This window comes from Rhinoderma darwinii, chromosome 2, assembly GCF_050947455.1.
Source record: "Rhinoderma darwinii isolate aRhiDar2 chromosome 2, aRhiDar2.hap1, whole genome shotgun sequence".
Lineage (NCBI taxonomy): Eukaryota > Metazoa > Chordata > Amphibia > Anura > Rhinodermatidae > Rhinoderma > Rhinoderma darwinii.
The window spans coordinates 359447768-359461988 of record NC_134688.1 but is presented as its reverse complement, the minus strand read 5'-3'; the positions used below and the strand labels follow the sequence as shown (position 1 = coordinate 359461988).

Genomic DNA, 14221 nt, shown 5'->3' with positions numbered 1-14221 from the left:
CTATATGTGGGACACTATATACAGGGGGAGCTATATGTGAGACACTATATACAGAGGTGGGCTATACGTGGAGCACTAACTATAGGGGAAGCTATATGTAGGGCAGCACGGTGGCTCAGTGGTTAGCACTATTGCCTTGCAGCTCTGGAGTCCATATGTGGGCACTATCTATAGGGGCTTCTATGTAGGTCACTATCTACAGGGGGCACGTTGTGTGTTTGTGACAGTTATATTTAGATGTGTTGAGAATTTTAACTTTGTTTATAGGTGCAGAAATGTTTTAAAAGTGAGAAGCTGAAGACATCTAAACGGAAAACTGCAGAAATGGGTCATGGCCGGGAGAAATCCATCATAGATGTCTGAACCGGAGGGAGAAGAAAAGAACTAGAATCTGAGACGTCACCGGTGAGTCACTTAATGTAAATGTTTATTCTGCCTCTAATCAGTAATGTAGTCACTGTACGATCTGCAGCGAGATGATGGTGATAGGATTTTTTTTGTGAAACCGCATCTCCCAGCATATCCTTACCATTGTTCCGGCCATGCTGGGAGCTGTAGTTTTACGCCGTACAAACCTATACGCAGTGGCGTAACTACCGCTATAGCAGCCGTAGCGACTTCTACAGAGCCTGCAGCATGAGGGGGCCCGTGACACCCGCCGGCACGGCCCCCTCCCATGGCCGCAGGCTCCGCTAGCAGCCACTATGGCTGCTACAGCGCGACGCCACTGAAGGGGTTGTTCCTACATAAGACGTGTATCCCCTATCCACAGGATAGGGGATACATGTGTGATCGCTGGCAGGGATGAGGAGAACAGGGGACCAAAAGTCCCCCCTAAGTTCTCCATGACAAACCTCAGACTTCCGGGGTCTGTGTCGGCAGCTCCGTAGAAATGAATGGAGCGCCGGTCGCGCTTGTGCGCATGCGTGACTAGCGCTCCTTTCATTTTTATTGAACTGCGCAGACGCCGGAAGTCCGAGGTTAGTCATGGAGAACTTCGGGGGACTTTCGGTCCCCCGTTCTCCTTATCGCTGCCAGCGATCACACATGTATCCCCTATCCTGTGGATAGGGGATGCATGTCTTTTGTAGGACAAACTATAGGCCGTTTTTTTTTGGGGGGGGGGGCTATATGGCGTTATCTACAGAGGGGTTCTGTATGGCGTTATCTACAGGGGGGGCTGTATGGCGTTTTCTACAGGGGGCACTGTATGGCGTTATCTACAGGGGGGGCTGTATGGCGTTCTCTACAGGGGGGACTGTATGGCGTTATCTACAGGGGGGGCTGTATGGCGTTCTCTACAGAGGGGGCTGTATGCCGTTATCTACAGAGGGGGTCTGTATGGCGTTATCTACAGGGGGGCTGTATGGCGTTATCTGCAGGGGGCTGTGTATGGTGCTATCTATAGGGGGGCGCTTTGTGGTGGAATCTATAGGGAGGCACTATCTACAAGGGGGGGTTGTGTGATACCCAGCAGAGGGGGGGCCCCAGTCAAAAGTTTGCTATGGGGCCCAGTCTTTCCTAGTTACGCCCCTGTGCAGGGGGTTGACTAGGCTGGCAGTCCAGGCTCTGAAGCTAGGAGAAAAAAATATAGAAATAAAGCAAGAACAGAACAAGATCGTTGCACTATGAAATAAGAAAACAGGTCATGTCTAACAAGTCCCTTCACAGCAGTGGTGTTCAACTTTCGCAGTACAGAGGGCATAACAGTAACACAATAGACTAGAACACAAGAACACAAGAACGTGATCTCCACAAAGTTCGCAACCACAGTGCGCATGCGTGGTTTCCCTCCACTCTGTGTACATTCACGTCATTCAGCGCCTCTCCACACATTTCGAGTCTGCTCATCCGTGACGTCAGCGGGAAAGTTCCATTAGCAAAAGGGAACAGCCTCCTCTCCATCGATTGGTAACGCCTGCGCTGCTGTTTCCAGCTTCCATTTGTCAGGTCTGGCCGTGTTGCTGGCCATAGAGGCTTCCCGGCTTCTCGTTTCTTTCTTGTCTTCCAGAACCGACCCTCATCCCCCGGGAGCCGTCACACTGGCTAGAGCGTCGTGTGAGAGTCCGGCAGCTTTCCAGGCCCAGTAACGGAGACCGGGGGAGAGGGGAGGTGATAGGAAAGGAACCTAATAGAAGAGTCGCGGACGGGAGGTGACGAGAGTCGTACTGAGAGAGCAGGCCTGAGCCACTCAGGTGCCGAGGACGCGGCTTGTCTTATTCAGGAGCTTCATTGTTACTCGGCCCGATCTCGGAGTGTACCCGGGGCGGCTCGACACAAGGTTTCCTCCCCTGGGTTTGATGATGAACCCGCGGCGGGGGTCCGGATTTTTCCCGGCAGCTCTACTCACCAGCGGCTAAAACTAACAACACACCAGCGGTTAGTATTGATCTGTGGGGCATCCCGCCTCATGCGCCCCCCCCCCCCCTCTCTATGTATTGTATATGGTGGCTTGCTATGATCTACCTAGTTGCATTGTTCTACTTGCTTCTTCATTATCTCCACGATCTGCTGAATTCAGTTATAGGCTGTATCTAGTTGATTCCTGATCTGATGGGGACTGACAGCTCCCAGTAATGCCCATTGAATATATTGATGATAGGTTTGCTATGATTATGAGCAGGTGCCAGGTAACCAGTGCCCCTAGAAATCTGCTGCTGGTGCCAAACGTTGTCCACCCCTGATTATTCATTACACTCTTATTTTGAGATGATCATATTCTCACCATACATGAAGATCAATGGTGGCATGGTGTTATTGTTAGATCCTACTTGTGATTCTATTTTGGATCTGTCATGGCAGCAGATGGTATCACTCCTTATAGAAAGATTGTAACTATAGGAGCAGCTATCACATCTGCATGGGCAGTTCCAGATGCAGTGTGAGGAGCCGGCTGATGGTATGTATTTATGTCCTTGAATTCATATAAACATAAGGACAACGCCCGAGGTATGCCAGTGACATGTCTGTCTAGTCTTTTATTGTGTGATTCATGGCACTATGGCTTGTCTTGTGTAATGATAATGGCGGCGAATAACAACTTGGTTTAGTTGATCTGGATAAGTTGACAGGTGGTAGAGGACTGCATGTAAATGTGTGGTTGGAAAGTATCAGTTCTTATATAAAATGGAACTAAAAATGGCATTGCCTGTACATATACTACTATGATGTGTCCTTATCTGTCAAGCTGGTACACATCAGTTATGTGGATCTGGGAAAGCTGGGTACCAATATGGCTGACATTACATCTTTCACCTGACAGCATCCAGCTCTACCAAACTCTTAAATGGCAGGTTTGCCTAGCATTAACCATTGCCACTTTATATTGCTGCATAAATAGGTGGGTTTGTGGATCAGCTGGGTGGCATCTCCAGTGGAAGCTGCTGTGGTGGCCTTATTGCTCATTGCCCAGCTTTCCCAGAAGGGTAGGCCAGAAAGTGCTGAATAAAGCTTCGACAACCTGACCCTATAAGGACAGGGAAGGGCTATGATGCTCTGTACAGCTCAAAACCCTATTGACACCTCTGAGATTTCTTCCATTACTGACCAATCCAATGTTCTAACAGACTGGCATGAATTTTAATGGTCATTTGCTTTGACTGCTGAGTCACAATTGTCTAGCAATAGACTTTCCTTTAAAGGAGTTTTGGAAAACAATGATGATCTGTTCATGGGGCTCACTATTTTGATCTACCTGCATTCCCTCTAACCCATTAGAATTGTTGGTGCATTTCCCCTTTAAATAATACCCAGAAATAGATAACCAAACGAATAGACAAGGAGGGAGTGCACGTATTATCGGAGGGTTAATTGCCACTTGGCTAGCATCTGCTACAAGTGTCACGTTGCTGGGGCCATATAGTAGGAATTACTCACGTTGTCCTATGTGCTAGATCATTCCAGTTCATGGAAACATCTTATCAGTGTCTCTTATTTGCGTGGCTTCCTCAGATCGCTGCTTTGGTGCCAGGCAGTGAGAGTTGCAGCAAGTGCTGGCATTTCATAATTCGGCCTCTGTGTGGTATTTCTCACATTCGCCCTGAAGTGATTGCATAGGTTGAGGCTTCCTGTGCTTCCGTTGTTGTTGTTTGTGGGTCCTAGTTTTATATGCTTGTTTATATAGCCTCCAGCACTGTAGCTATTCAGTTCCCAGGCTGTTTAGGTGGCAATAGCACAATACTCCGAGGTCTCTATGCCCCCCTGGGTGAAATAAGATCAGGGTGTTAGACATATGGCGGAATGTGCTGTGTGCCAGAGTTGGTGCACCCTGAAATTTGTAACGGACATCAAACTTTTTGGGAAGTTTTGAGACTTTTGCCACTACTAAAGTAAAATTTGGCTCCTGGGGTGGCTCTTATTGGCTTTAAAAGTCTTCACAGGGCTGTAGTAACCCAGGAGTCTGGTCCTACAGTAGCTGGACAACCTGGCTTCTAAAGTCTTCACAGGGCTGTAGTAACCCAGGAGTCTGGTCCTACAGTAGCTGGACGACCAGTTCAGCATATGAATGTCCTATAGTAAGCTTCCTCGCTCTCGCCACCCCTATCATCTCTCACTCTGGAGAAGGCTGCGAGAGAACCCGGCTTTCCCACACTGAATGGGAAATCTGCCTAGACAATACATCATCCACACCTGTATCCCTGAATTACAAGGAAACATTGCCATTTGGAAGCCTGGGCAAGTTCAGTGACAGCTTTTTTGGACACACTATAGTTGTGACTGTGAAAACCGTAGACGAGCATAGCTGGCCATACACATGAAAGAAAATTCAGCTGAACCTGGCAGGATTGGCGGGCGGTCTTATGTGTATGGGTAACATCCAAATGTCCCCTTCAGATGTCTGGGGTGAGAGGGATCGGGCATGTTGGATCACATTCTGCTCCATATGATTGTAGAGGTGGAAGCCACACATGTTTTCAGATATCTGGGCCTAGCTTCTTTGGGGTACTTCAATGAGGGCTGTTTGCAGCGAGTCCTCATGATCTGTCACTTCATGTATTTTTCATGGATGAGTAGTGTGTCAGTTTGTGTTATTTTAGGATGTTTGGTTTGTGACTGGCACCTGAGAAGTTCTCCAATGTATGCGGGTAGGAATGTAAAACACTGGTTCACCCATCTGCGATAACTTTTATTTCCCTATTTTCTGTATCTTTGTTCATCTCCTAAAGTTTCGAGAATTTTGTCCTGGTGGCAGAGGTCACGACTTCTCATTTTCTCTTCTATGCTGGGGAATAACAGTTTTGTTTTTCAAAGAACATTATAATCTCTCTGTAAATGCTGCGTTATCAGTCATCTGCAGGAATGCAGGACAAGGTGAATTACATTTTATTTTCAGAATTTTATTCACCAAAAACACGTGGTGTTTTTTTAATTCCATTATTTTTTTTCTTAAATAGGCATTTCAAGTCCTGTGTTGGCAATAGTAATTTCCTTGGCAACCTAAACTATGGGTATTTCCACTTTAACACGAATCTGCGGGCTACTGTATGTCTTATGGCAATTCAGAGTATTCCAAATTAACAGAGTTTATTGCAATAATAAAGGGGACGTCCACTTTTATATAGGAGGCCTCCATGGACTGTGCGCCGTATGTGCTGTAACCTTGTTACTTGCATGTATTACAAATATAGTCCTGGAGATATTGTATATTGTAAAACTCGGCTTAAGGCCAGGATCGCAAAACACAGTTTTGATGCAAATTTTGGCAAAATTTTTTCAGCCAAAGCCAGAAGTGGATCCAAAAGGAAGGAAAGGTATAAAAGTCCAAGTGGGCGTGTATTATGTGCGTACATCGGGGCGTTTTTACTAGCTGGGCGTTCTGCCGAGAAGTATCATCCACTTCTCTTCAGAACGCCCAGCTTCTGGCAGTGCAGACACACAGCGTGTTCTCGAGAGATCACGCTGTGACGTCACTCACTTCCTGCCCCAGGTCCTGCATCGTGTCGGCACCAGAGGCTACAGTTGATTCTGCAGCAGCATCGGCGTTTGCAGGTAAGTAGCTACATCGACTTAATTGCAAACGCTGATGCTGCTGCAGAATCAACTGTAGCCTCTGGTGCCGATGTGTCCTCGCTCGTCTGACACGATGCAGGACCTGTGAGTGACGTCACAGCGTGATCTCTCGAGAACACGCTGTGTGTCTGCACTGCCAGAAGCTGGGCGTTCTGAAGAGAAGTGGATGATACTTCTCCTCAGAGCGCCCAGCTAGTAAAAGAAGTAAAAACGCCCCGATGTACGCACATAATACACGCCCAGTTTGACTTTTACTTTAAACACGCCCACTTGGACTTTTGCAAGCCTCATTTGCATAAATACAAAAATGGTCATAACTTGGCCAAAAATGCTCGTTTTTTAAAAATAAAAACGTTACTGTAATCTACATTGCAGCGCCGATCTGCTGCAATAGCAGGTAGGGCTTGCAAAATCTGGTGACAGAGCCTCTTTAAGCTTTTTGGCGATACTTTGCCAGCATATTAACGCAGGAGAGCGTTCTGTTATTACAGTATTTATGTCACTAGTCATTGATGTAGTTTAATGTGGTATTACGGCACAGCTGTATTGAAGTGAATGGGGCTGAGCTGCAATAACACACACAACCTATGGACAGGTGTGGCACTGTTTTTGGAAGAAAGCAGCTATGTTTTCTATTTCTGGGCAATACCTTTAAATGTTTTTGATTACACCTAACTTTAGCACCGGTTGTAAGACACGAAGAACAGGTCAGTAAATTGTTTAAAGCCACCTATAAGTATTAGATTCTGGAAGTGTTGTCACGGTAACCGTACTGTCCAGTGTGCAGGAGCGTTTCTCCACGCATAATGTTCGTTCGGGCAGGAGAGGACAACTGGAGGGAAACCAGTGCAAGCAAGAGCCGAAGGCACTGGACACCAGGGAATCTGCCTGCCAAAGAGATCCGGTACTAGGCCGTTTAATAAAGGCATGTTAATGGAGGAAAATACAATTACTAAGGTTTTCTTAAGATGTACCAAGCCAAGAAAACAGAACATGCATGAAACCTCACAAGGTCTTCTTCTTCTTCCTGTTTTGTCCTATATCATCTTTTCAAAACGTGAACAATAAACTAGAAAAGCAGTATATACTTTTTCTGAGCCTTTCTTTCTCCTCCTTACCGTGCAGCACCGATTCCCTAGAATGGGACTAACCCCGCCCCTTTCTCAAACTTTCCGTTTCAGAAGTGAGTTTATGCTGGTGCACACCGCTGATACCAGCCGGTATCCAGACAAAGATGGGGAGACCGCAAGCGCTTGGCAAAACTGCTTGTTTCTGCAATTTGCCGAGAGGCTTGCCGTCTGCAGGCTTTCCTATGGGAGACTATTTTATACATGTATTTTTTTTTTTTTTTCCTTTTGTATGTTGTAAGGTTTAGTGTCTCTTTTAAAACTTGTTCAGAAGTGTTGGTGTATTTCCCCTGGGTAGGACGCTCACCAGATTCACTGGGTAGGACGCTCACTCAGAGTGCCTGAGTATCTAGGGACTTGTTGTTTTCTTTCTTACTTTTTAAAAGAAAAAATTATGGCACACTCCAATAAATCGTGGCGTTGGCTTGTTCGTGCTGTTGGACACCACTAGCAATATAATATATTTGTCCTAATCTACTCTCATAAGGGGAAATGTGTTAACTTTTCTACGCTAGTAAGAAACGCCAGGCCTAATAAATCATTCCAATTGACTGGACTAGATTTTTTTTCTTTGAGTTTTTTTTTATTTTTTATTTTATTTTTTTTTTAAATATTCTTTTTGTGTTGGTATACAAATCTGCCGTTTCAGCAAACAACCCTCAAACCCATATTAGTTGGTACCTACAAACCACTTTTTGCTAAGCTGCCAGTGCAGAACACTCAGTTTTGTGTTTTTTATTTTTTTTTTCCCCATGACTATCTATGAGCTGCAAATTGACATTCAATCTGCTGCCAGTGAAATGTACTGTGGATTTAAATAGTCTTCACAAAAGATTAAAATCCCGATTAGTCATGGAGTCTATGGGTCAGGTCACTTCTTGTATAAAAGGGTGGCGTTTTTGTTGCACATCAAGAATGCAGGCTTCTTCTAGGAAGTAGACTTTTCATCATAGCAGGACATTCTTGGCTGTTGTATTTAAGTGGCTTTGAGAACATCCAACTCCCAAGAGCACTAAACCCCCACCGCCTCTCAATTGTTTTTAGTGAAACCTTTTCATGGAAGGAATAATTGTTTGTGAAACTGTAGCCATGCTGAATTTCTGTGTTTATTGCCAAATGTTATAAGCTAGATTGTGACGGTTAATGGCCACCATGAGCAGGACTAGGATGAGCTTAAGTTACATTGGGCTGAACTTTTCTCCTAATATTTACTTTGGCTGTCTAACTATAAAGACAGTTGGCTATCGTAGGCGACTCTGGTGCTTTTATGGATCCCTAAATAATATCTTCTAGTTCCCCCTAGTTATTGGGTGTTGTGGACTACGTCGTTGTGATCTAGTTTCTGACTTGAGAAAGTCACCTGGCTGTGTGAGGTTTTTCCGTTTTGGCCAAGCACAACTTCTGATAAAGACTACAAACATTGTAGGTGCCCTCAGACCTACCCAGTTTTATGCTTGATAATGAAGCTTTCTCTGATGCCCCCAAACCTCATGGATTTGCATTAAAATATATATTATTCTTGGTGGGTACTGTTTTTAATGTCTTTGTGTGAGTCTGGCCTAAGGACGGGTTTCCACGGGTCTGATACGGTGCGTAAAAACGACTCCGCGTATCCAACTTGGAACCTGCAGCACGTTCCATCTGAAAATCCACACCATTGTGGTGCAGTTTTTCAGCCAGAATTTCGACTGCGGTAAGCAGCATAGAAATAAAAAAAAAAAACACCTATATTTACCTAGGCTGTCGTCATGGTGACGCGGCCCTCCTTTGCCGTCCGGTCTGGCCTCCCTGGATGACGCTACAGCCCATGTGACCGCTGCAGCCTGTGATTGGCTGCAGCAGTCGCATGGAGTGAAACGTCATCGCAGCAGACCGGGCTGGAGGAAGAAGCAGGGAGTTCTGGGTAAGTATGAAGTATTTTTTTTTCCTGAGTTGCAATTTTTGCAGCGGATTTGCTACGATTCCACTGTAAAGGTTGCAACACTTGGCTTTCTGTTTTGGGTTTTACATCCCCATTGAATTTAATGGGGAAAACCACAACAGAAAAGCAAGGAAAACACAGCATAAATTGACATGTTGCGGATTTAAATTCTGCACCACAGGTGAATTTATGAAAGTTTTCGCTGCGTTTTTTTCGCAGCGTGGGCATGAGATTTTCAAAATCTCATCCACTTTGCTGATACTGTAAATGCTGCGGAAATTCCGCAGCGTTCACGCTACGTGGGACCCGGCCTAAATGTTTCATTTATCCACCATAGCATTTGTTTGCTTCGATGGATTTCTGATGCCTTTTTGATTCTTGGATAATTACAAATTTCATTTCATATAAAACATTATATTATTCAATTTGCTAGACGATCCCTTACAGAGAAATAAAAAAAAGAAGCCTTGTATGAAAGCAGCTCAGAGATCTATAAATGATTGACTTTCCCCCTTTAGAGAAGCTCGTACAAATGTCACAATGTCAATGCACAATAAGGTTAAAGGGGTTTTCTACACTGGACAATCCCTATTTGTTAAACGTTCCCCCGATAAGCGGTTTATGTGGGACCACAAACAAAAAGAGTTGGTCAGCTCCTCCACTGCTGGGACCATCATTGATCAAATATAAACTGTGGTAGGATCAGGCTGCAAATGTTCTATTCCCCTAACACGGTTCCCACTAACATCACTGAGCTGTCCATGTAAAGTTGCCCATTCATATTATAGGGAGCCAAACCTGCTGATTTTCGGTGGGATCAATCGAAGATCTAATCTATTGCGCCCTCCTGACTGCCCCCATGGCAGATACCTTTGGAAAAGAAGAATCTACATGTTGGATTTGAACATTCCCTATCCTTTGTTCCTGCGGAGATAAGTTACTGCCAGAGGGGACTGAGTTTTAGTGTATTGGGAAAACCGAACTAATGATATGGTTAATACTAATTTACTCACAGGACTCCCTATCTATGGGTGGAATGTATATAATAGAACACTGTATTAATCTTGCGGTAGGTGGGCTTTCACTGCCTTAGAGGGGGTCTCTTTTCTTTGAATTTCATATATATTCATCATTGTTGAGTGTTTGGGCATTGAAGGTGTAAATTGGCTCTTGTAAAACCACTTGATATGCACATATTTGGGAGGCGACATTTCCATGATTACATTTGTACGGAGTGAGGTCTTTGAGCCTACCATTTAAATTCAGTTTTCGTTCCCTTTGTCTTTTTATATCAGATTTTTCATTTTGTTTTAAAAAGGTTTAGATTTGTTAATCGAAAGATCATTTTTTGTAATTTATTCCGTTTTATATACTAGTACTGTCCTTCTGGTGTAAGCTTTTAGTCATCCTTCCATATTAAGCAGACCACTGCCAGTATATGCTCCGTTGTAAGGACCGTGCAGGCTAAAGTGTTTGACTGACTATATACGTTTGACAAAGGGTCAGACAGGTTAAAAACAAACTCGTTCTATCCTGACTTTGAGGGGCTTCCAGGCAGTCCATCGCAGGGTCTTAAAGGGAATGTGTTGCCAGAAAAACATGTTTTTTTTTAAAAAATTAAACATTTAGTGTGTGGGTGATTAAACATTGTTCAAATTTTTTTTATTTTTTTCGCGAGTCAGGAAATATTATAAATTTTTTCTAATTTATAATACTACCCATTTTTGGTCACTAGATGGAGCTAGTTCCCAAAATTGCAGCATTGCAACATTGGGTTAAAAGCCCTCGCTCTAGTGAGCTCTCAGCATCCCCCCCTCCTTTATCCTGGCTAGTGCCGGGATAAACGAGGGGTTTGAAAGGTTTAACCTCCTACACTGTGTGTCGCCATTTTTTGAGGTAACCCACAGTGTAGTAGGTTTACATACAGTAGTAAACACACACAAACACTAACATACATTGAAATCTCTTACCTGCTCCTGCCGCCGCGGCTCCCTCCGGCCCGTCCGCTCCGTTTGCTGCCGCTGTTCCATGTGCACAAGTCCGGAAGCCGCGACCGGAAGTAGTAATATTACTGTCCGGCCGCGACTTCCGGTCCACAGGAAAATGGCGCCGGACGGCGCCAATTTCGAATAGGACTGTGTGGGAGCGGCGCATGCGCAGTTCCCACACAGACGCCGTACACGGCAGTCAATGGGACGGGAGCCGTTCGCAGTCCCTATGGGACTGTGGCTGCCGTATTCCATGTCTGTGTGTGTCGTTAATCGACACACACAGAAATGGAACAAAAAATGGCAGCCCCCATAGGGAAGAAAAAGTGTAAAAATAAGAAACAGTAAAACACAAACACACAAATGAATATAAACGTTTTTATTAAAGCACTAACATCTTTAACATATAAAAAAATTATTTGTGATGACACTGTTCCTTTAAGACCTTTTTATCGGGCCAATTATCGCGCAAATGAGCGGTCACAGAACACTCGTTCCCGATCATAGCCCTGTGTAAACAGGGCAACGATCAACCAATGAACGAGAAAATGCTCGGCTTATTGTATAGTTTACGAAGCCTAAAATATTATCATCGTTGTTGGCAGCGCATCTCCCTGTGTAACGGAAGACGTGATATAAATGTATGGGGACGAGCGATCGTAGTAATGAGCGCTCGTCCCCATACATAGCTCCTTGTGAAAGGAGCAAACGAGTGCCGATCAATGATCATCTGTCTCGTTGATCGGCGCTCGTTTACACGACACATGTCGTGCCGTACAAGAAGACTCTTACTTAACAGTTTTTGGAGGTCTTTGGTATTCCACAATTGGGTCATTATAAATGAGTGAAATTGCACGGCTCCAGGTGGAAAAAAAAAATTGCTCCTGAGCTTATTACATCTAGATTACACTTCTGCTGCTCCTGGATAGGTCATTTCTGTAATTGGTGTTCTTTGTTTGACCATTAAGTGAATTGCCAAAGTTGCTTACTACTTTCTCCTAGTGCCCTCTGACTTTTCATTGTCTTCTGTTACTCCTGTCCGTTGTAGTGGGCATAACTAGTGACAGAACAACTTGTACTGTTATTACGTGTTGCAGAGTCCACAGTGTTTGTACTATGCTGGTGTAACATCTTCTTGATGGGTCTGCTTTGGAAGAAGCACAAGTATTTCCTAGTTTGGAGTTTCTTAGGAATCTGGGTGGGGGAGGTACATCTGGACTAATCTATTATTATATATGCAATCTTTCTTTTCTGTACACTGGTCTTTTTTGTTTGTCTGAAACGTCCCCCTTGTTTCCTACAGGACTGAAAATAGCAGAATGCAATGTAAAGGCCGATCACGTTACTCCTGTGGCATAATCTGGGGGTTGTGTGCTGTCATATAAGCCCTTGTTTGTTATAAGCAGATATCAAGCTGATGCAGCTTTGCTCTTGGGCCTCCCACCCCACCTCCGCCATGCATGACCGTCTTGATCTGTGTAGTAAAAGATAATGTGGCACTTAAGTGTGGTGTAATGTTCCGCCAGTGTCTACGTACTTTGCTTCTCTTTCCCGTAACCATTCATCTTGTATTAGGAGAACGTCCAGATGTGATTTGTGGGATGGAAACAGAAATCTGTTAAAATGACTTTTTTCCTGCTTTGATCAGTAGCCCCTTGCCGTAAGCCTTAGGCTGTTCTCAGGTTACTACCCTGCACTCATGTTATGTAATCCAGACAGGGTAGAGAGGACGGGCAGGGCAGTCTGGTTTGCTAGAAACTTTAACTTTTTTTTAACTAGTACCTTTACTTAGCCTAACTTTGCACCTTTTAGTTAAGTTGTGTATAAGTTCACATCTCGTACGTCTGATGTGCATGCTTTCACATGAGAGAACCATGTCAACGCGTGTACCACAGCGTGCACCACAGCGTGCACATTGATTTCTATGGTTAGGACGAATGCCCTAATGGTGTAGTTTGTTTATGCGTTTTGTTTGCTTACGTTGTATCCTTTTTTTTTTTAAAAAAAAAAAAATTCCCATGTCCTGAAAAGCGTAGTCTACTACGCTTTTCTGTACTTTTCCAAAACGTATATGTTTTTATTTGTATTGAAGTCAATCACTATGTATGGATGACGCATGCAATCTTAAACCTTACGTTTTGCATACGTAATACCTATGTTTTTGAAACCGTATATGGGAAATCTTGAGTTTCCAAAGTTAGATTTAGCTAAAGAATAAAAAATATATAAGTTTTTTATAAGTAAGAACCGACACAAACCTATTCTCCAAAAAACGTATACGTCGTCGTATACCACAAACGTGTGCACAAAACGAGGCGTGAACTTTGCCTGGTGTACATTAGTGCACTTTATTCTAAAGTTGTAAAAAATATATTACTTGATCCTGCTCCATCTTACATCACAGAAAAAGATTTTCATGTTTCCTGGAGAGATACATTTTGCCGCCATCCCCCCGCAACTGTAACAGCCATGAAAACAATAGGTTTGAGGTACTGGATGGGGGGCGAAAAGGACCATTTATAGCACTTTTTTTTTGTCTGACCATCGGCACCTTTTTCTGACGTGATGCCAACCAAAGATCGATCTCTATGGAAAAGTTGATCATCTGTGTTGGACATTTTTCGGTCGTGGTCAGGTTCAGTCTTGTAATGTTACTGCCAAATCACAGATCTGCATCGATAGAAGCCCAGTCCAAGCCGCGGATCGAGACAGAGGTAGATCATCGATTTGCTGGTTTCAATTTATGCACGACATAGTTCACAGACCAACCATGAACAAGTGGTTAAGATAACGGGCGTCTGAAGCCTCAAATGGCCAGGTTTAGGCTGTGTTGACAGGGAGGCGTTTCCTTACTGCTGACACCTCCCATTCGGCAAAGACCATACCTTTACTCCCTTTTGACGCTACTTTATTTGGCTGGCCATACACATAACTTGCTCAGCTGATGGGTATCTTCCCTGTCCTCCCCATAAATATGTATGTTTGACTGTCCATTAATTTCTTGTCTCCCCCCTACCCACTGTAATAAGTCTGGCAGTGGCTTATCACCTAACCGAACATAAGGATCGTACATGATGGAATCCAAAGTTGGCGATCCTTGTTTCCCTCGACGTTTGCCATTTGGAGTCCCCCATTTACGTTAGGCTTTTTTCACACTGTTTCTTTCCCCCGAAGTT

General features: G+C 44.2%; 1 protein-coding gene across 8 annotated transcripts in view; it reads left to right on the top strand.

Moving 5' to 3' along the window:
• Positions 1 to 1903: 1903 nt before the first annotated feature.
• The window catches only part of HIPK1 (homeodomain interacting protein kinase 1), a 76774-nt gene continuing 64456 nt past the window's right edge, over positions 1904 to 14221 (top strand). For 5 of the 8 annotated variants that reach the window (XM_075853829.1, XM_075853831.1, XM_075853830.1 and 2 more), the window contains exon 1: positions 1904 to 2379. The gene's annotated coding sequence lies outside the window, so the exon portion shown is untranslated. The remainder of the gene's footprint in view (positions 2380 to 14221) is intronic. The other 3 variants (XM_075853833.1, XM_075853832.1, XM_075853828.1) reach the window with 1 other exon arrangement.